General features: G+C 40.0%; 2 pseudogenes across 2 annotated transcripts; one reads left to right on the plus strand and one right to left on the minus strand.

Moving 5' to 3' along the window:
- Window positions 1-259: 259 nt before the first annotated feature.
- Window positions 260-675, minus strand: LOC308551822 (ubiquitin-ribosomal protein eL40 fusion protein pseudogene; annotated as a pseudogene). The gene has a single exon. The product of its transcript is annotated as a ubiquitin-ribosomal protein eL40 fusion protein pseudogene (transcript).
- A 14503-nt stretch (window positions 676-15178) lies between these two features.
- On the plus strand, window positions 15179-20670 carry LOC308550967 (ferritin light chain pseudogene; annotated as a pseudogene). The gene is made up of 3 exons: window positions 15179-15230; window positions 20188-20295; window positions 20510-20670. The product of its transcript is annotated as a ferritin light chain pseudogene (transcript).
- Window positions 20671-20879: the final 209 nt, after the last annotated feature.

Raw genomic sequence — 20879 nt, forward strand, 5'->3', positions numbered from 1 at the left:
GGCACATGCCCAGGTTGTGGGCTCAATCAATGACTCTCTCATCATTGATGTTTCTGCCTCTCTCTCCCCCTCTCCTTTCCTCTGTCTGAAATCAATAAAGATATATTTTAAATATATGTGTGTGTGTGTGTGTGTGTGTGTGTGTGTGTGTGTATTTTTACTGCTCCAGTCAACAAAAGAGAAAGCTTATTGAGGCCCCCAGGGTCACAGGGTTCAGGTAGAGGCTGCCCTGTGTACCTGAAGTGATGGTGGAAGGGCCTTATTTAACCTTCTTGGGACACAGGTTGTTGGTGTGGCTGCACTTCTTGCAGCAGTTGACAGCACAGGGTGCAGGCTGGCATAACACTTGCGGCAGATCATCTTGTCACAGTTGTACTTCTGGGCAAGCTAGCAGAGGGAGGGTTCGATGCTGCCCCCCTTCAGATGAAGCCCCAAGTGCAAGGTGGACTCTTTCTGAATATTGTAGTCTGAGAGAATGTGCCTATCCTCTAGCTGTTTGCCCACAAAAATTAGATGCTGCTGGTCAGGCAGGATGCCCTCCTTGTCTTGGATTTTAGCTTTGGCATTCTCAGTGGTGCCACTGGGCTCAACCTCAAGGGTGATGGTCTTGCCAGTCAGGATCTTTGCAAAGATCTGCATCTCTGCATCTGCTGGACGGCTGCTCCACCGCCTCATTGAAGACTATATTTTTTTTACTGATTTCAGGGAAAGGGAGAGAGAGATAGAAACATCAGTGATGTGAAAGAGTCATTGATCGGCCGCCTCCTACACCCAGGCATGTGCCCCACCAGGAATTGAACAGTGATCTCCTGGATCATAGGTCAATGCTCAACTGCTGAACCATGCCAGTGGTGCTCATTGGTTAATTCTTGTATGTGCCCTGACTGAGGATCAAACCCACAAACTTGACCTATTGGGATGATGCTCTAACCAACTGAGCTACCTGGCCAGGGCTGTTTTACCTCTCTTGATTAGCTGATGTGAACAAAGTCAAGTGTAAAGTAATTAGACACACATTCAAGAAGCAGATATTATTCGTATATCACTACACCTTTTTACACGTAATCCATTCTCACTATTGACAAACATAATTATCCAGTGCCCTGCTGTCACCCACCATTCTTTGCCTTCCACTTTTATCCCTATATGAGATGGCTCTGTTCACTTCTTTTTCACTAAATGATATACTTTTAATGGTTGCCAGATTATTTACCCTTTAATCTGTTTTTCTAGCACTTTCTACCAAATACAATTATTCTTTCTCATTTAAATATCTCTTGCCCTGGCTGATGTGGCTCATTTTGTTAGAGCATCTTCCCTTGCACTGAAAGGTCTCGGGTTTGATTCCCAGTCAGGGCACATACTCAGGTTGTGGGTTTGATCTCTGATCAAGGCTCATACAAGAGGCAACTGATGGATGTTTCTCTCCTTTCCTTTCTCTGGAATTGATGAAAAACATATCCTCGAGTGAAGATTATAAATAAATAAATAAATAAATAAATAAATAAATAAATAAATAAATAAATAAATAAAAATACCTCTTAATCCTCTGTTATCTATTTGGTATATTCCAAACAGCAGCCCATTTTACACAATATCCTTTTATAAATAATAGTCTTTTGATAGCAATAGTTCACATTAACTGAGCACATAGTAAGTTTTACACACTGTTCCTTGTGTGCATTAACTTAGATTTGATGCTCAGGAAGCAAATTCTAATATTAGCCCTTTTTTAAAAAAATGGGGTAAGTAAGGTCAGTTGCCCCCAAATGTCACAGAGTTAGTCCAACAATTTGGCCCCAGAGCTTGTGGCCTGTAGGTTCTCTCTCATTATCTGTATCAATTATGTTTTACTTGGAGATAAAAATGAGGTCCTTTTCAATGTTGAGCAGTGACTGTGCTCCTAGGAAGATCAGATACTCTTTAGGAATTGAGTGGGGTTTTTTTTGCTTTGTTTTGTTTTTCAGTTTAAATGCTGGACCAGCAAAGTAGATACAGACAAAAAGATTTTATAGAACAAGTATGTCAGGATTAACTGGGGTGCCTCTTTAGTAGAACACCTGAATATTACCCTTGTCTGTGCATCTGGTTTTCAAAGATGGCAGACACATTAAATCATACAGAAATGACCTTTATTAAAGGCCATTTCCTCCCAAGGCTTGTTTGTTTTAGAGATAGCCAAACCTAGAATTGTTATAATTACTTCTACTTGATGTAATAAATCTCACCAACTATGATAGTATTTTTTTATTACATCTCAAGGACAGGTTCAAACCAAGAGAAGTTCAGAACGTGGCAAATAATGGCCAGCCAGTAAATTATAGACTCCCTTTTTGAATCATGTCTTATGATGCATGACTTTAAGCTCTTAATTATCCCAGGATGCTACAATGTCATCTTTGGATGTTCCTAATGACCCTTGACCTCTTTGGTCAAGAATATTACCTCTTACGGTGTCTCCATTTTAACAACCTTATTATACACATGTTAATGCAACTTAACCACACTTCTTGAAGGAGATCTTTTAGAATGAGAGTTGTTTCAAAATACTCCATTTCCTTCCCAAGTAGAAAACTGCTTTTTGGTTCTTTTATCTGGCTCCCAGGACAAAAGATTTTTTGGGAGCCAACTTGCCATCAAATCAACTGTTTTGCCCCAGATGTTTCTTTCCAGATTCAGCTCTCGAAATTCAGGCCCCTCTATATTCAGATCTTCAGCTTCCATTTGACTTCCCACTTTGTCCACTGAGAATTGTGAAGTTAAGTCAGGTGAGAAATCATTCCATCCCATAATCTGTAATATTGCTGGGGAAAAGGCTGTCTTTCTGTAAGAGAAAGTTTTACTCATTTAAACTACAAAATATTATAAGCTATAATGCATTGTCTAATTGGTTTATTTTAAAGAAAACCCATTAATAACATAGCTTTACTGTGTCAAATTGAATATCTTATATCTACTTAATATTGTCTACATTGTACAGATAATCAAAATGTGAATTGGAGAGAAAAATTTAACTAGATCAGAATGCTTTTAACTTACAGTTTGAATTTGAAGGCTCAAATCATGGTATTTTACATTCCAAGAAGGCTTTGAATTTTTCAGGATTGAATTGACTCACATATATCAAAGGAAGAGAAGTATGGCTATCCTTTATACATGAAAATTTCCCAATATTTACCTTGCAACATAACTCATATGCACTTAAATACTTGTCTAAGGGATACACATGGTTCCTCAGTAGTTAAACATTTGATATAACTGAAGCACAGTTAGCTTCCCCAATCAGGGCAGTTGTTTTGTAAATAAGTTTTATTTTTTTAATAAGAAAGTGGCTATGCACAGAGAGAGAACTGAGCACTGTCTGTTCTTAGAAGACACTCCTGTGGTAGTGGTTGGGGCTGTTAGTGCTCACTGCTCTGACAGACACCTGCTTCAACAGAGTAGGAGGAGGATGGGTTTTGGGTGTCAGACCTGCATCTCCAGTGTCGATTGCAGCCTTTTGGAAAGTGAAGCTTTATTCCTTTTTCAATATAAAAAAAAAAAAAATCCCTTTGGGATTGAGAATGTTCTTTTTATTTATTGGCTCTCAGCCTTGACTTGGTCTTGAAGTTTTTAAATTTCTAGCTCTTAAGTATTTTCACTTGTAAGTTAAAGCCACTTAAATTCACACATGTGAGAGTCATTTTAGTTGTAGTGTGCACAAGTCCTTATACCAGGCACAATAAAAGTTCAGTTTCTTACCTGGCAAAATGGTACTAGTAAGAAGAGCAAAGCACAGTGACTGATAGACCCAGATTGCTGGGCCCCATATTCAGAAGTAGGTAATACTTATTGAATAGTTACTGTGTGTCAGACACAGTTCATATATTAAATCATTTAATACTGACAAATATCCTTTCCTTTAGGTGCTGTGAGTATAATTATCCACATTTACAGATGGGAAAAATGAAGCAGCTTACTCAGTTTTGGTTGATTTGTCAAAATCACACAGCAAGTAATTTGCAGAGCAGGAATTTGTATCCAACTTCACACTCTTAGCCCTTACACACAAGGCTCCTTATATATTTCTGTTTCATTCTCCTTCCCCTGCCACATGTAGTTACCATTCCTTCTCCAGCCCTTTCATCTACCTACCTTGAGTCTAATACTCTCTTTTATTTTTACTCATATTTTCCCCTCTCAGTATGACGCTTATTGCATCTAACAAATTTCAATATGAACCACTCTCTTGGCTCTTTTCTAAATATTTGATAATGCATGTGTTAAAATTTACTGTATAACTCACAAGGTGGGCAGAAATCTTTGGAGTTCCAAAATGTATATTTTTTAATCTTTTAATTTTCAATTTCAGATACCATTTTTATAGTCAGAGAATATTGTTTGTATTAGAGAAAATCTATGGACTATTGTTTTTTAGAGAACAGTGATTTTATTTGTAGGAAATTTTTTATGAAGAAACAAGATTAAATTAGTATTAATTTTCTATTTATCAATAGGGACAAAATCAGTAATATTACTTTTTAACAGGTGTGATCACAAACACTTTTAAGTGTTGTTGACTTTAATCTTTTTTCTCATAATATTTTTAATAAAGATTTTATTTTATTTATTTTTTATTGAATTTATTGGGGTGACATTGATTCACAAAACCATACAGGTTTCAAGTCTACAACTCAATAAAACATCATCTGCCCACTACACCATACGTAGATCGCCCCAAGCAAAGTCTCTTTCCATTCTCGTCCTCCCTCCTTTTGCCCACCTCCACCTACTCCCACCTCCCTTTCCCTCTGGCTATCACCACACTGTTTTCTGTGTCTATGTACATATACATATATATACTTTTTTTGGTTAATCCCTTCACCTTCTTTCATCCAGTCCTCCAACCTCCCTCCTCTGACAGCTGTCAGTCTGTTCCATGTATTCATGCCTCTGTTTCTATTTTGTTCATCAGTTTATTTTATTTGTTAGATTCCACATATAAATGAGATCATACAGTGTTTGTCTTTCTCTAGATGGCTTATTTTACTTAGCATAATACTCTCCAGGTCCATGCATGCTGTTGCAAAGGTAAGATTTCCTTTTTGTAACAGCTGAATAGTATTGCGTTGTGTAAATGTGCAACAGCTTTTTATCCACTCATCTACTGATGGGCACTTGGGCTATTTATAGATCTTGGCTACTGGAAATAAAGCTACATATATTCTTTCAAATTAGTGTTTTGGGTTGCTTAGGATATGTTCCCAGAAGTGGAATTATTGGATCAAAAGGCAGTTTCATTCTTAATTTTTTTGAGGAATCTCCACACTGTTTTCCATAGTGGCTGTACCAGTCTGCATTCCCACCAGCAGTGTACTAGGGTTCCCTTTTCTCCACATCCTTGCCAGCACTTGTCATTTGTTGATTTATTGATGGTAGCCATTCTAACAGCTGTGAGGTGATAACTCATTGTGGTTGTAATTTGCAGCGTTCTGATAATTAGTGACATTGAACATTTTTTATGTGTCTATTGGCCATTTGTAGGTCTTCTTTGGAGAAGTGTCTATTCAGGGCATTCGCCTAGTTTTTAATTGGATTATTTGGGGGTGGGGGGTTGGTATCGAGTTGTATAAGTTCTTATAAACTTTGGATATTAACCCCTCATCAGATATATCATTGGCAAATATATTCTCTAATTTAGTGGCTTGCCTTTTCATTTCGTTGATGGTTTATTTTGCTGTGCAAAAACATTTTAGTTTGATCTAGTCCCATTTGTTTATTTTTTCCTTTCTTTCCCTTGCTTGAAGAGCTATATCAGCAAAAATATTGCTACGAGAGATGTCTGAGATTTTACTGCCTATGTTTTCTTCTAGGATTTTTATGGTGTAAGTTGGTTGGTCCAGTTTTATCTTTTGAATTTACCAATAAAATTTTAGTAACACCATTTATTGAAGACTGTTTTTACTCCATTCTATGCTCTTGACTTCTTTGTCAAATATTAATTGACCATAAAGATATGGATTTATTTCTGGACTTTCTGCTCTGTTCCACTGATCTATATGCTTTTTCCTATGCCAGTATCAGGCTGTTTTGATTACAATGGGCTTGTAGTATAGTTTGATATCACGTAGTGTGATACCTACAACTTTGCTCTTTCTCAAGATTGCTGAGGCTATTCGAGGTACTTTTTGGTTCCATATAAATTTTTGGAATATTTGTTCTAGTTCTATGAAAAATGTCATTGGTATTTTAGTAGGAATTGCATTGAATCTATAGATTGCTTTGGGTGCTATGGACATTTTAATGATGTTAATTGCCCAGCTGCCATGGCTCAGTGGTTGAGCATCGACCTATGATCCAGGAGATCGAGGTTCAATTCTTGGTCAGGGCACATGCCAGGGTTGCAGGCTCGATCCCCACCCGGTAGGGGGCATGCAGGAAGCAGCCAATCAATGACTCTCATCACTGATGTTTCTATCTCTCTCCCTCTCCCTTCCTCTCTTGGAAATCAATAAAGTTTCTTTTTTAAATGATGTTCATTCATCCAAGCCATGAACATGGTATATGCTTCCACTTATCTGTGCCTTTCTTAATTTCTTCCCTCAGTATCTTATAATTTTTTGAGTACAGGTCTTTTACCTCCTTGGTTAAGTTTATTCCTAGGTACCATATTTTCTTTTGCTGCAATTATAAATAGGATCGTTTTCTTAATTTCTTCTTATAATAGTTCATTACTAGTGTATAAAAATGAGCCAGATTTCTGAATATTAATTTTGTATCCTGCTACTTTACTGAATTCATTTATCAGTGCAAGTAGTTTTTTGGAGGAGTCTTTAGGGTGTTCTATATACTGTATCATGTCATCTGCTAATAATAAGTTTTACTTCCTCTTTTGCAATTTGGATGTGTTTTCTTCTTTTTTTTTCTGATTGCTGTGGCTAGAACTTCCATTACTATGTAGAATAAGGTGGTAAAAGTGGACATCCCTGTCTTGTTCCTGATCTTAGGAGAAATGCTTTTAATGTTTTGTCCATTAAGAATGATGTTGAATATTGGTTTCTCCCATGTATATGGCCTTTATTATGTTGGAGTATGATCTCTCTATTTCCACTTTGCTGAGAGTTTTTATCATAAATGGATGCTGGATTTTATCAAATGCTTTTTCTGCATCTATTGATATGATTATGTGATTTTTATCCTTCACTTTATGTGATGTATCATATTTATCTATTTGCGAATATTGTACCAAAGTTCCATGCCTGGAATAATTCCCACTTGATCATGGTGTATGATCTTTGTAATGTATTGCTGTATCCAGTTTGCTAATATTTTGAGGATTTTAGCATTTATGTTCATCAGGGTTATTGGCCTATAATATTCTTTGTTTGTAATGTCTTTATCTGGTTTTGGAATTAGGATAATGCTGGCCTCATAAAAAGATTCTTCATGATTCAGTTTTGGTTGATTGTATGTTTCTAGAATTTATCCATCTCACCCAGGTTGTCGAATCTGTTGACATATAGTTGTTCATAGTATTTTGTTACAATACTTTGGATTTCTGTGATGTCTGTTGTTAATTCTCGGGCATTTCTGATTGTATTTATTTGGGTCCTCTCTCTTTTTTTTTTTTTTATGAGTCTGGTTAAAAGTGTGTCAATCTTGTTTATCTTTTCAAAGAACCAGCTCTTGATTTCATTGATCTTTTGTATTGTTGTTTTTAGTCTCTATGTCATTTATTTCTGCTCTGTTCATTATTATTTCCTTTCTTCTACTTACTCTGACTATGCTTGTTCTTTTTCTAGTTCTTTTAGGTATAGGGTTAAATTGTTTATTTGAGGTTTTTCTTGCTTGGTGAGGTAGGACTGCTTTTGCTGTGTCCCATTAAATTTGGGGTTGTTGTGTTTCCAGTTTCATTTGTTTCCAGGTAACTTTGGTTTCTTCTTTGATCTTATTGTTAACCCATTCATTGCTTAATGACTTGCTATTTAGCCTCCACATGTTTAAATGATTTTTGGTTCTTTTATTGTCATTAATTTCTAGTTTCATACCATTGTAGTCAGAGAAAATGCTTGATACCACTGCAATCTACTTGAATTTGTTAAGAATTATCTTGTGTCTTAATGTGTTCTGTCTTTAAGAATGTTTCATGTGCACTTGAGAAGAATATGTATTCTGCAGCTTTGGAATTAAATGTCCTGTAAATATCAACTAAATCCATATGATTTAAGGTGCTTTTTAAGATCACTGTTGCCTTGTTGATTTTGTCTGGAAGATCTATCCATTGATGTCAGTGGGTTGTTAAAATCCCCTACTATGACTGTTAATCTCTCCCTTAATGTCCACCAAGGTTTTCATTATATATTTAGGTGTTCCTATGTTGAGTGTGTATATATTTATAAGGGTTATATCCTCTTGCTAAATTGATCCCTTTAGTACTATGCGGTGACACTCTTTGCTTCTTGTTTTGAACTCTATTTTATCAGATATACATATTGCTATGCCAGATTTCTTTTGCTTCCATTTGGATGGAATTTTTTTCCATCCATTCACTTTCTGTGAGTTTGTGTCTTTTGTTCTGAGGCAAGTCTCTTCTAGACAGAAAACATATGGGTTATGTTTTCTTACCCATTCAGGTACGCTATGGTTTGATCTTTAGAGAGAGAGGAAGGGAGAGGGACAAAGAGAGAGAAACATTGATGTGAGAGCAAAACATCAATCAACTGCCTCAAGCACACCCTCACTGTGGACCGAGCTTGTCACTTGGACATGTGACATGACTTGGAATTGAACCAGAAACCTTTTGGTGCATGAGACAATGCAGAACCAACTGAGCCACACTGGCCAGGTTATATATTTTAATTGAAGCATTTAATCCATTTACATTTAAGGTTATTATCAATAAGTACCCATTTTTTCTATTGCTTTTCAGGGAGAGTGGAAGGGGGGGAGAGAGAGAGGGAGAGAGAGAGAAACATCCATGTGAGAGAGACACATCCATGTGAGAGAGACACATCCATTGGTGGCCTCTTGCATGTACCCAACCAGGGCTGGGGATTGAGCCTGCAACTGAGGTATGTGTCCTTGGTTGGAATAGAACCCAGGACCCGTCAGTCCTCAGGTCGATACTCTAACCACTGGGCCAAACTGGCTAGGGCTTTTTTTGCTTTTCATCAATTTTAATATTTCATGCCAATCTCTTCTGGCCATAAGTGTTTCTGTTGAGAAATCATCTGACAGCCTTATGGGAGCTTCATTGTATGCAACAAACTGTCTCTTTCTTGCTGCCTTTAAGATTCTTTGTCTTTAATCTTTGCCATTTTAATTATGATGTGTCTTGGTATGGGCCTCTTTGGGTTCATCTTGATCTTGACTATCTGTGCTTCCTAAACTTGTGTGACATTTTCTTTCACCAGGTTTCATTTCTTGAAACAGGTTCTCTATACCTTACTCACTCTCTTCTCTTTCTGATACCCTTATGATGCAGATGTTGTATTCTTGATGTTGTCCAAGAGGTCCCTTAGACCTTCCTCATTTTTTAAAATTCTCTTTTCTTGTTGCTGCTCTGCTTGGACTCTTACTCTTATCTTGTCCTCCAAATCACTGATTTGATTCTCTGCCTCATCTAACCTGCTGTTGATTTCTTCTAGTGCATTATTCATTTCAGATATTATATTCTTCATTTCTGACTGGTCCTTTTTATGATTGGTTTCTATGTCATTTTAATGGTCACTATCTTTTTGTTTAAGTTCTCACCGAAATCATCCACTCTTTCCCTAAGGTCCTTGAGCATCCTTATAACCATTGTTTTAAACTCTGCAATCTGGTATTTTGGTTGTTTCTATTTCATTTCATTCTTTTTCTGTTGATTTTTCTTGTTCTTTCATTTGGAGCTTATTTCTCTGTCTCCCCATTTTGTCTTTGTGTATTAGGTAGATCTTCTATGACTCCCAAACTTGTTACAATGGTTTTATCATGAAAGTGTCTTGTTGGGTTCAGTGACACAATCTTCTGGATCACCTGAGCTTGGCATTCCAAGAATGTTTCTTGTGGGTTATGTGCACCTCCTATTGTAGTTGAGTCTTGAATGCTGTTGGCCCTTTCATGGGTAGACTTAACCCTTTAGGCTGTTTGACTGTAGGATGAAACTCGGTCATGGTGTATGAGTTGCTATGCAGGGGCTTCCTCCCTGAGGTAGAGTTGTTCCTTGCAGGGTCTGGTGCCTGCAAGAATCCCCCTTTGTGTGTGTGACATTTATGTGGCTAGTTGGGTGGAGCTCTGATGTGCTCTGAAGCCCACCCCTGGTTGTGTTGTTTTTGGGTCCACTTGGGTGGGGTTCAGGTGTAGGTTGCTATCATCAGATGTTGTATTTAACAGACCTTGAGCTACCTGTTTGGAGTTATCATGCTATTCACTGTTTGTGTCTACTGGACCTGGCTGTGTAAAAGGGTTGGTTCCCTCCACCTTAGAGTTGGGAGAAGATCTGTAAAAGTATCTAGGTTCCCTAAGATCTGCCTCCACCTGTCAGCTATCTTGTCTCCCTCTGAGGTTGCCTGGTCTTCCTTCAGAGGCTTCCAAAGAAAGACTGTAGAATGGGCCCAGGCTGGCCATAATTCACAAACCTCTCCACAAGTTGTAACCTCAGTAGAGCAGGGCATCTGGGGTGAGGAAGACAGGGCTAGTGCGACCTCTACTTGGGGGTCATGTGGTCAGGCACTTAATAAGCAGAAAATGTCCCCTACTCCAAAGCCAAACCACTCAGTCTCTGCCATAGTCTCCAACTCTAGTTCTGCCAAGAGGAGTATTCCACAAGTTCAGGTTGGATGCAGCCAGCCCACCTCTCTGAAAGAGCAAGCTCAGCCAAACATCTCCATCAGGCTCAGGAGGACAAATCAAAAGAGTCTCCCATTGGGGGTAATGCTGGCCCAGCTTGCAGGAGGAGCTTAGCACTTCATCCAGTCCCAATAGCCACCAAGGGACTCACACTATGAATGTCCCAGCTCTGAGTAGCTCTCCCTTTCCCTCACAGAACTTAGATCTTCAGGGAAGGGTATCCGGGACTTGGAAGGACAGATCCAGAGAGTCTCTTGTTGAGGATGGTGCTTGCAAGCTTTTAGTAGGGGGGCAGGCACTTCTTCTCCTACCCAGGGTAGTGGGGCTGAGCTGGCATGGGAAATAGGAGTGTTCCCTCCCCCGCAATGTAGTCACACAACACAGCACCAGCCCATCTGATTCCCTGACTAAAACTTCCCCAGAATAGTTCCAAGGGTCCCAGCTCTATGTGGCACTCTGATCTCCCTGCATGACTGGACTAAGCAGGGTGGGCTCAGTCACCTAAGTGATTCAACACATTGAGAGGGCACTGTGTGGCCATGTGCTCCAAGCGGGGAAGACTGATCCCCTTTCCAAAGCTACTCAGTTCAGTCACTGTCTGAGTCTCTGCCAAGAGTCTTCCCAGAAATAGTGCCCCAAAGGTTGCTGCTGGTTGCAACCAGCAGACCCTTTCTCAGGACTTGAGCATGGTGGAGTGGCCTCACCAGCAGTTAGGGGACTGGATAGTGCACTACCAGGCTGGTGTTATAACAATAGGAGTGCTTGTCCCTGGTAAGATGGCATCTGGGTCTCTAACAGATTTCCTTCTCTCCCAGGCAGATTGAATCCTCACTGATTTTCACTACCAGATGCTATGCGGGCTCCTTTTTCCATCTGTGTTGGTCTGGGTTGGGGATCCCTGTTTGGGGTTGAGACTCCACACTCCTGGGGGGAGGAAGTTTTGTAGCTAATATATCTCTCCAGCTTCTCAGCCACTGAACCTGGGTGCAGGGGCCAGCCCTTTCTGCATCTCCACCCTTCTTTGTAGTCTCTGTGTGACTTCTTTTGTAAATCCTTGATTATAATATTTCATTTCAGCTAGCCTTCAGTTAGATATTCAGGTTGATTTATTTGTAATTTAGCTGTAAATCTGGTTTGGGTCCAGGAGCAGGTGAGTATAGCTTCCAGCTACTCTACAGCCATCTTGAAATCTCTCTTATTTTTTTTAATAATCTTCCTTCTCACCTTCTCTTTCTCCAACTCATATTCAGCATTTAACCACATGCTTAGAAAAGCCAGCAAGCTTATACAATAAAGAAATCCTCGTAAAATTATTAGTAAAGTGGATGGGAGTGAGTGTGTGTGTCATTTATCCTTCTTTTGGAATATAAATATGTTGGTGATGGAAATTATAGTCTCATGGGATCTCGGGAGCATCAGTGACTCAGCTATAGTTTGTGGAATGATAGGAGGTGTTTCTATGTGCTGGCTTTTTGGGGTCCATGTCTGGATCCAGACAACTGAGGCTTTTTATGGTGTCTTAAGAATGAGTTATGTGCCCCTTATTGTCAATATCCATCCTTTCACCTGTCTCATTTTAAGACTTGTCCTTTTATGTCTTAAAACATGGTTGTGCCCTGCTTGGTGTGGCTCAGTGATTGAGCGTCGACCTAGGATCCAGGCGATCAGGGTTTGATTCCCAGTCAGGGCACATGCCCGGGTTGTGGGCTCGATCAATGGCTCTCTCATCATTGATGTTTCTATCTCTCTCTCTCTCCCTCTCCTTTCCTCTCTCTGAAATCAATAAAGATATATTTAAAAAACAAACAAACAAAAAAATGTGGTTGTGTGTATTGGGCTTACTTGTTGAAGGCTTCTGTATTGGACAATGGCTTATGCTCTGTGTTTTGCCCCCTGCTTCTTCCTTTGAGTCTTTAACTCCAGGGGACTCAGCTCTAGTTTATTAGCAGCTTGGCTGTTAAGTAAATAAATGTTCACAATAGCAGAGGGTGAGTAGGGTGATTTAGGGAACCCTTTGTAGGTGCCCTCATTTATCGTAAACCTTGCATCACATCACCACTGATCTCTCATTTCACAGTGACTATGACTTCGGTTAGTCTGTCCAGGAAGTCACTTTGTTTCACCCTTGCCCCTGAGGAATACCAAATTGGAGGAACTAGAATCACTTACATTTCCTCTGCCACTGGATACCTAATGTCCTTCACACTAAACCATAAGATAGCTTTAGGCAGAATCTGGGGGGTGCCTTCAGGTCCAAGGAGTAGGGTGCTAAGACAAGGGTTCACTTTGCATTATTACACTTTCCCATGGTTGACAAACTGTTGCTGCTTCAGAAGAGTTGGTACACCTTAGAAGATGGTTGAAATTGATCTAAGTCCTCTGGGCCCACTGCTTCCACCAGAGCTGTCCTAGGTTGCCCCTCCCAAGCCTCAGGTAAAGGGGTCTGTGGTTTGAGGGAATGAATACAAGCCCATACTCTATAATAGAGTATTATAGTTGGATAGATGATTGCCTGGGGGTAGTGGTCAACAGTTCCTGTCCTACAGCTTGATGCTATTAAGAATTCTATTTGAGAGTTATTGGGTAGGAGAGATTATTAAGGGTGAGGGCTTGAATGTTTGGGACAAGAGGAGAAGGAATAGACCGTCCATCTATAATCTGTTTAAAAGAAGAAAAAACTGCATAGTACTTTAAAGAAATCAACCATCAGTACAAGAAATGTGATCACAGCACTCATCTTCACATCACTCCATCTCCTTGATAAGGTTCAACCCCACCTCTGCCCCCTTAATGCCAGTCCTGGTTCTGTATATTTTGAGGGTCAATGATTTTATATGCTCTGGGTGAGTTCAAGCACTGGGAGAACGACCACTTCTGGCAGTCATTTAGGCTACCAAAGCAGTGGGGAAGGGGTGATTTCCCATGGTATGAGGATGTGATGTCAGGCTGATGGGGAGCAGCAGAGGAGGTATTGGGGTAGGATGGAGGGAAAGGTACATATCCTGAAGGAATAAGAGGACACAGTTTTTTGTGACCTATCAAGTAGTCCCCCGAAAATGAGGGATGGCTACAGTTCTGTTATTACTTAACCTTATGTAGCAGGCTCTGTAGTTATTAGCAGTGACTTAAAAAAAAATTCTTTGCCACTCCTGTTTCACTCCCAAACTGCTCATTATGTTGAAAATGGAGTTTTTGGACCATCATCTTTATATGCCAGTCAAGCATCCTCTCCACCCTTTGCTTGGCTTCTCATCCCTTATGAGCCTGTGTCCTCCCAGTGTTTCCTAAGTACCTACCACTGTGTTCAATATAGGAGTTGTTGGGAGAGGAGTGGGGAATCAGGCGTATTAAGATCTTAAAGAGCCTGGCCAGGCGTGGCTCAGTGGTTGAGCGTTGACGGAGGATCCAGGAGATCAGGGTTCAATTCCCAGTCAGGGCACATGCCCAGGTTGTGGGTTACAGCCGATCAATGACTCTCTCATCATAGATGTTTCTATCTCTCTCTCCCTCTCCTTTCCTCTCTCTGAAATCAATAAAAATATATTTAAAAAAAAAAAAGATCTTAAAGCTATTTTGTGGATTTCAAAGGACTGAAATAATCTTACTGTATGGTAAATACAGGACATTTTATCAATAAATGTAACTACAGACATTAGACTGTAGGCCATCTGTTTCAGTAACTTGACTTTAAGCATTTCATTCCTATGTTTTACACTTGAACATAAGGTTAAGAGAAGGTAACTTACTGAGAAGTTTTAGTTGATGCTGGAACTATGTTCACTTAACACAGGAAGCCACTATTCTTCAAAGAAGATGAGAATGCCTCTATAAGACAATAGGGGCAACACCCAATATTTGTTCCCTAATGAATAGCATACCATGTAGACATGGTCCTGGGTCCCCTTGGGGGTTTACCATCATGTGCACTGGTGAAATTCCAGCTGTCCTTTGGGTTGGGATGTCTTTGGCATAGCTGTACCTTCCACTGGCTTCTGCTTATCAGAACCAGAAGGCTGTCCAGACATGCTGCTATGCTGAAGTCTTGGTGTTCATCTCAAGGATTCACAGCTCTATTGCTTTTTAACTAAATGTAGTAGTGCTGTGTGTATGCCAGAGTTAGGAGGTCTTAGGTGACACTCCAAAATAAACAATTTTAAAAATCCCATATTGATGTCAGAGGAATGGCAGTGTGAGAAATCCCCTTGGTCTCTACCCTTGAAATTTCAACAATTTGAAGGCTTATAACTGAACAAAGGAATTCTTGTTTAATGTACAAGCGTACTTGAGAGATCAACGCATTGAAACATATAAAGGTGGGCAACTGGGAACAAATGAGGGAGGCAAATAGAAAGAAGGGCTGAGACAAGCCATGGATGAAGCCCTGCAGCTCAGAGCTCATAGCATGGTTCTTCCCAGAGAAGGTAGGAACCAAGTTTTGGCTCATGCTCCCTTCAGCCAGGAGTAGCAGAGACATTTGATGTGCATTCCTGCAGGGGAGAGCAACACAAGCTGCAGCTGAGCCCAGAGACCTGGGCAAGGACACAGCACTGTGGTGTTACTGTATTTGTCAGGTGGTCTGCATTTTAGACACAGAAACAAAGCCACAGAGCCCTGCTACCCCATAGACTCCCAGGGCTTACCTCCCTTTGACCTTGGAGTAAGGTTGTGAAGGATGTTATCTGCAAACCTGAGAACTGGTACTACAGAATCTCTATTTGCCCTGAGCAAAGTGTGTACTCTTTGACTGGTCCTGGGTCGGGGTACAAGGGGGACCCTGCAGAAGTCTGAGGCCCCCATTATTAGGAGGGCAAAACAAAGAAGGCAGGTGGGTTCCCCCAGCCAACTCAGCCCCCACACATTGTGGAGATGCTGCAGGGATACACTGAGATTTCACAGAGCTAAAAAACTTGTGATTCAGCAACATCTACTGGAAAATAAGAGAAATACCTTGTATTAATCTGCAGCTCAGAAAGAAAATAAAAAGATCTCCAGAAAACAAACAAAAACATGAAAATAATGTGATATAAATGACAGAGAATTCAAGATTACAGTTCTGAAAAAAATCAACAAGGTGCAAGAAAACAGAGGCAGTTTAATGAACTCAGAAACCTAGTCAATGAACAAAGCAAGTACTTTACAAAAGAAATTGAAACTTTAAAAAACGACCAAATAAAAATTATGGAGATGAAGAACTCAATAAAAGAGATCAAGAATGAACTAGTGAGCATAGGAAATAGAGTTGACCAGATGGAGGAAAGAATTAGTGATATCAGAGATGAAAATTTACAAATGACACAGAGGGATGAAGAAAGGGACTTGAGTATTAAAAAAAAAGAAAAAATGAACTCTACAGGAACTATCTGACTTCATCAGGAAGAGCAATATAAGAATAATAGGCATACCAGAAAAAGACAGAGAAAGGAATGGAGAACCAATTCAAATAGTTGATGAGAATTTCCCAAACCTATGGAAAGAGCCATGGCCAGGGAACATGCTTAGGTTGCAGATTCGGTACCTGGTCAGGGTGTGTGAGGGAAGAAACTGATCAATGTTTCTCTCTCACATTGACGTTTCTTTCTCTCTAGTCCTCTCCCTTCCTCTCTAAAATCAATAAAAAACATAAAAAAGAAAGAACTAGATCCTCACATCCAAGAAGCAAAGAGAACACCTATTTACCTGAATCCAAAGAGGCCTTCTCCAAGGCACATTGTTTGAAAACTGTCAAAAATTAAAGAAAGAAATCTCAAGGCAGCCAACAAAAAGAAGAAAGTAACTCATTAAGGAAAGTCCATTAGGTTATCATTGGACTTCTCAGCAGAAACTCCACAAGCCAGAAGAGAGAGGAATCAAATATTTAAATGATTGAAAGAAAAGTCTAGCCAAGAATAATAACCCAGTAAAATTATCCTTTAAATAAAAAGGAGAAAACAATTTTCCAGACATACAAGAGCTGAGAGAATATATTACCAGAATAACTCCACTGCAGGAAATACTCAAGGAGTTTATTCTACCTGAAACAAAGAATAAAAGTTCACAAAACTGCAAGTAATATCACCAAAAGATTTTCAGCATAAACAGGGATAATTTGTGACAACAAAATCATAAAACGGGACGGGGTTAAGATTTAAATTTACAAAGAAGGATGGAGATCTGATACATTCCAAAGGAAAAAAGACAACCTTAGCCAGTTTAGCTCAGGGGTTAGAGTGTCCGCCTGCCAACTGAAGGGTAGCAGGTTCGATCCCAGCAAAGAGCAAGTACCTCGGTTAGAGGCTCAATCCCCAGACCTGATTAAGGCAAGTACAGGAGGCAACCAACTGATGTGTCTCTCTCTCATTGATGTTTCTCTCTCTCTCTCTCTCCCTCCCCCACTCTCTCTGAAAAGCAATGGAAAAAATATGCTTGAGTGAGGTTTAAAAGAAAAAGGACAATTGTATATGTGAATCTTTCTTTTTCATAAACCTAATGGAAACCACACACACACACACACACACACACACACACACACAAAAGCACACTGAGAAACATAGCTTAAAAAGCAAAGGAAACAAGAGAAAAAAGTATGGAATACCACAAAACAAAAACAACAGACTAAAAAAATGGGAGCACAGAGCTACCAGAAAATAAAAGATAAAACGGCAACTAAAAAAATCCTCATACATCATTAATTGCCCAAATGTAAATAAACTAAATTCACCAATAAAAAGGCACAGAGTAGCAGACTGGATTAAAAAATGAAATGCAAATATAGGCTGCCTTCAGGGGACACATCTAAGTTGTAAAGACAAAGATAGACCCAAATTGAAAGAGTGGAAAGTGATTCTCCAAGCACATAGCATGGACAAAAAAGCAAGTGTAGCCATACCTATATCTGAAAAAGTAGATTTCAAGAAAACAAAGGTAACAAGAGACAAAGATGAACATTTTATAATCCTAAATGGGACACTATATCAAGAACACAGAACACTTCTCAATATATATGCACCCAATCAGGAACCACCAAAATATATAAACAACTACTAACAGAGTTAAAGAAAAAAACTGACAAAAAAACCCAGCTATGGTAAGGGGACTAAATGCCCATTAACAGCTATGGGTGGATCATCCAAACAAAATATCAATAAAGAAATATTGGCCTTAAATGACATATTAAAACAAATGGACATAATTGATACAGAGCTTTTCATTCCAGAAAGTCAGATTATACATTTTTTTTCCACTGCACATGGAACATTCTCAAGAATAAAGTGTATGTTGGGACACAAAACAGGCCTCAAAAAATTTAAGAAAATTAAAATCATACTAAGCATCTTCTCCAACCACAAGGCTTTGAAATTAGAAATCAACTACAAAAAGGAAGTAAAAAAATCTGACAAATATGTGGAGATTAAGCAACATGTTATTTAAAAATGACTGGGTCAAAAAAGAAATAAAAGGTGAGATCAAGGCTGGCTGGCATGGCTCAGTGGCTGAGCATCGACCCATGAACCAGGAGGTCACATTTTGATTCCTGGCCAGAGCACATGCCTGGGATTCAGCTTAGATCCACAGTAGGGGGCATACAGGAGGAAGCCAGTAATTGATGGATCTATCTCTCTCCCTCTCCATTTCTCTCTGAAATCAATTGAAAAAGGTGAGATCAAAAGATATATAGAGATAAATGAAAATATGACTTATCAAAACTTCTGGAGGATTCCAAGATGGTGGCAGATTAAGTAGAAGCTACACTGACACTCTCCCAGGACCAAACTGAAATTACAACTAAAATACAGAAAAACCAACCTGAATAATCAACTGAAGATTAGCTGGAGAGCACTCTCATAACCAAGGATATAAAGTGGAGACCACATAGAGACTGGTAGGAAGTGCAGAGGTGCGAGAGGGCTGGCTGGAAACTGAAAGCCTGGAGAGATATCTCAGCTGTGGAGGGTTCCCACTGAGAACTCTGAGGTCTAAATCCCAAGCTGGTTTCCCCAGTCCAGAGCACTAGAACTCAGAAAGGTGCCCACATAACATTTGGCTGTGAAAAGCAGTAGGATTTCTGTCTTCCAGGTAGAGAAGGCTGGAAATGCAGGCACCCACTTAAAGGGCCAATGCACAAACTTTTGTGTGCAGTCACTCATCTTGGGATCCAGCAGAGAAAGGGCAGAATGGACTAGAGCTGTTTGAGGAGAATCCAGACTTGTGGGCTCTAGAAATAGAGCTCAGAGGGCAGCCATCTGGATTTCTGTGCTCAGTCATTGCCCCATACTGTAGAGGATATCTTCCTCAGGCAGAACTTTGCCAACCAGACAGCTTTTTCCTTGGGAGGGAGCACTTGCCTCACCCATTAGAAAACCTCTCACCCAACCCTGTAGTTTACACCAGAGGCTTATTAAGAGACTCACATTACTCAGACTGCAAATAGAGGAGCTCTGGGTGCCTTGAGTCTTTGCCTGATCTGCTTATGGACCCGGGCCTTGGAAAAGCAGACTTTGGTGTGCATCTTGGTCTTGTCCTATGGCACCCAGCCCCAGCAGAGGAAACCACAAGCTTTGGATTGTTGATAGCTCCAAACAGGGTACTCAAGGCCAGTGACAAACATTGAACTGTGCACTGGCCTCCACCAGAGACCTTCCAAAAAAAACTGAAAGTCCTAGCAGATCTACCCAATACATAGAAACAAACCCAAAGAGGCAGCCAAAGTGGGGAAACAAAAAAACAAGCCCCAAATTAAAGAACAAGAGATTTTTCCAGAAGACCTAAATGAACGTGAGATAAGAAATATATCAGATATAGAGTTCAGAATACTATATGGATGCTAAGAAAATAAATGGAAACTATGAAGGAAATTAAGAATGACATAGCAAAAATAAAGAATGCATTGGAAAGATTAAACAGCAGATTAATGGAAGCTGAGGATGGGATCAGAAAATTAGAAGACAGGATAGAAAAAAATCACTCAATCAGAGATTCAAAAAGAAAAAACAATTAAAAAACAGGACAGTTTAAGGGAGCTGTGGGACAACATGAAACATAACAATATTTACATCATAGGAATGCCAGAAGGGAAGAGAATAAGCAAGGGATAGAGAATTTGTTTGAAGAAATAATGCCAGAAAACTTTCCTAACCTGGTGAAGAAAAAAACGTCACACAAGTTCAGGAGGCACAAATAGTCCCAACCAGGAAGAACCCAAAGAGAGTGCCCTTGGCAGTCCCAGATCTGTCTCTTGCTTAGACAGTGTTTGGATGAAACAGACCCAGGGATGTCCCTTCTTCCAGCCTCCGACCACCCTCCTACCTCTTTTTCAGTTACCACCTTAGGAATCGCCTAAGCTGTCCTCAGCCTCTGAGAACAGCCAACACCATTTTTTGACCTTAACTCCTTATTGCTGAGCAACCACGAGCTCCCAAATTCATCAGAATTATGCCGCCAAGGTGGAGGGTGCCGTCTACCACCTGGCCAATCTGCATCTGTGGGCCTCTTACACCTACCTCTCTCCAAGCTTCAATTTCAAATGAAATGACATGGCTCTGGAGGGCGTCAGCCACTTCTTCTGTGAGTTGGTAGAGAAAAAGCACAGGCATCTCTTAAAGATGAAAAAACAGTGTGGTGCCTGCATTATCTTCCAAGACATGATGAAACATTCCCAGAATGTGTGGAGCAAAACCCAGGATGCCATGGAAGTAGTCATGGCCTGGGAGGTCTACATGTGCAGACCTTCATCTCTGTGACTTCCTGGAGAACCACTTCCTGGATGAGGAGGTGAAACTCGTGAAGAAGTTGGGAGATCACCTGACTGACCTCTGAAGGCTGGCCAGCCCACAAGCTGGGCTGGGAGAGGATATCTTCAAAAGGCTCACCTTGGAGCATGACTAGGAGCCTTTGGAGACCAGAGGCCTATGAGGGACCCTTCTGCATTACTCTGGTGTCTGGCTCTTACCTGAGCCTCTCTCCCCATAGCCATTCTTTGAACCACACTTGAGCACTCTCCCATGCATTGGACCAAATGGAAACAATAAAGCTTTTTGCAGCAAAAAGAAAGAAAGAAAGATAAAGAAAGAAAGAAAGAAAGAAAGAAAGAAAGA

The sequence above is a fragment of the Miniopterus schreibersii genome (assembly GCF_964146895.1).
Source record: "Miniopterus schreibersii genome assembly, chromosome: X".
NCBI classification, from domain to species: Eukaryota; Metazoa; Chordata; class Mammalia; order Chiroptera; family Miniopteridae; genus Miniopterus; species Miniopterus schreibersii.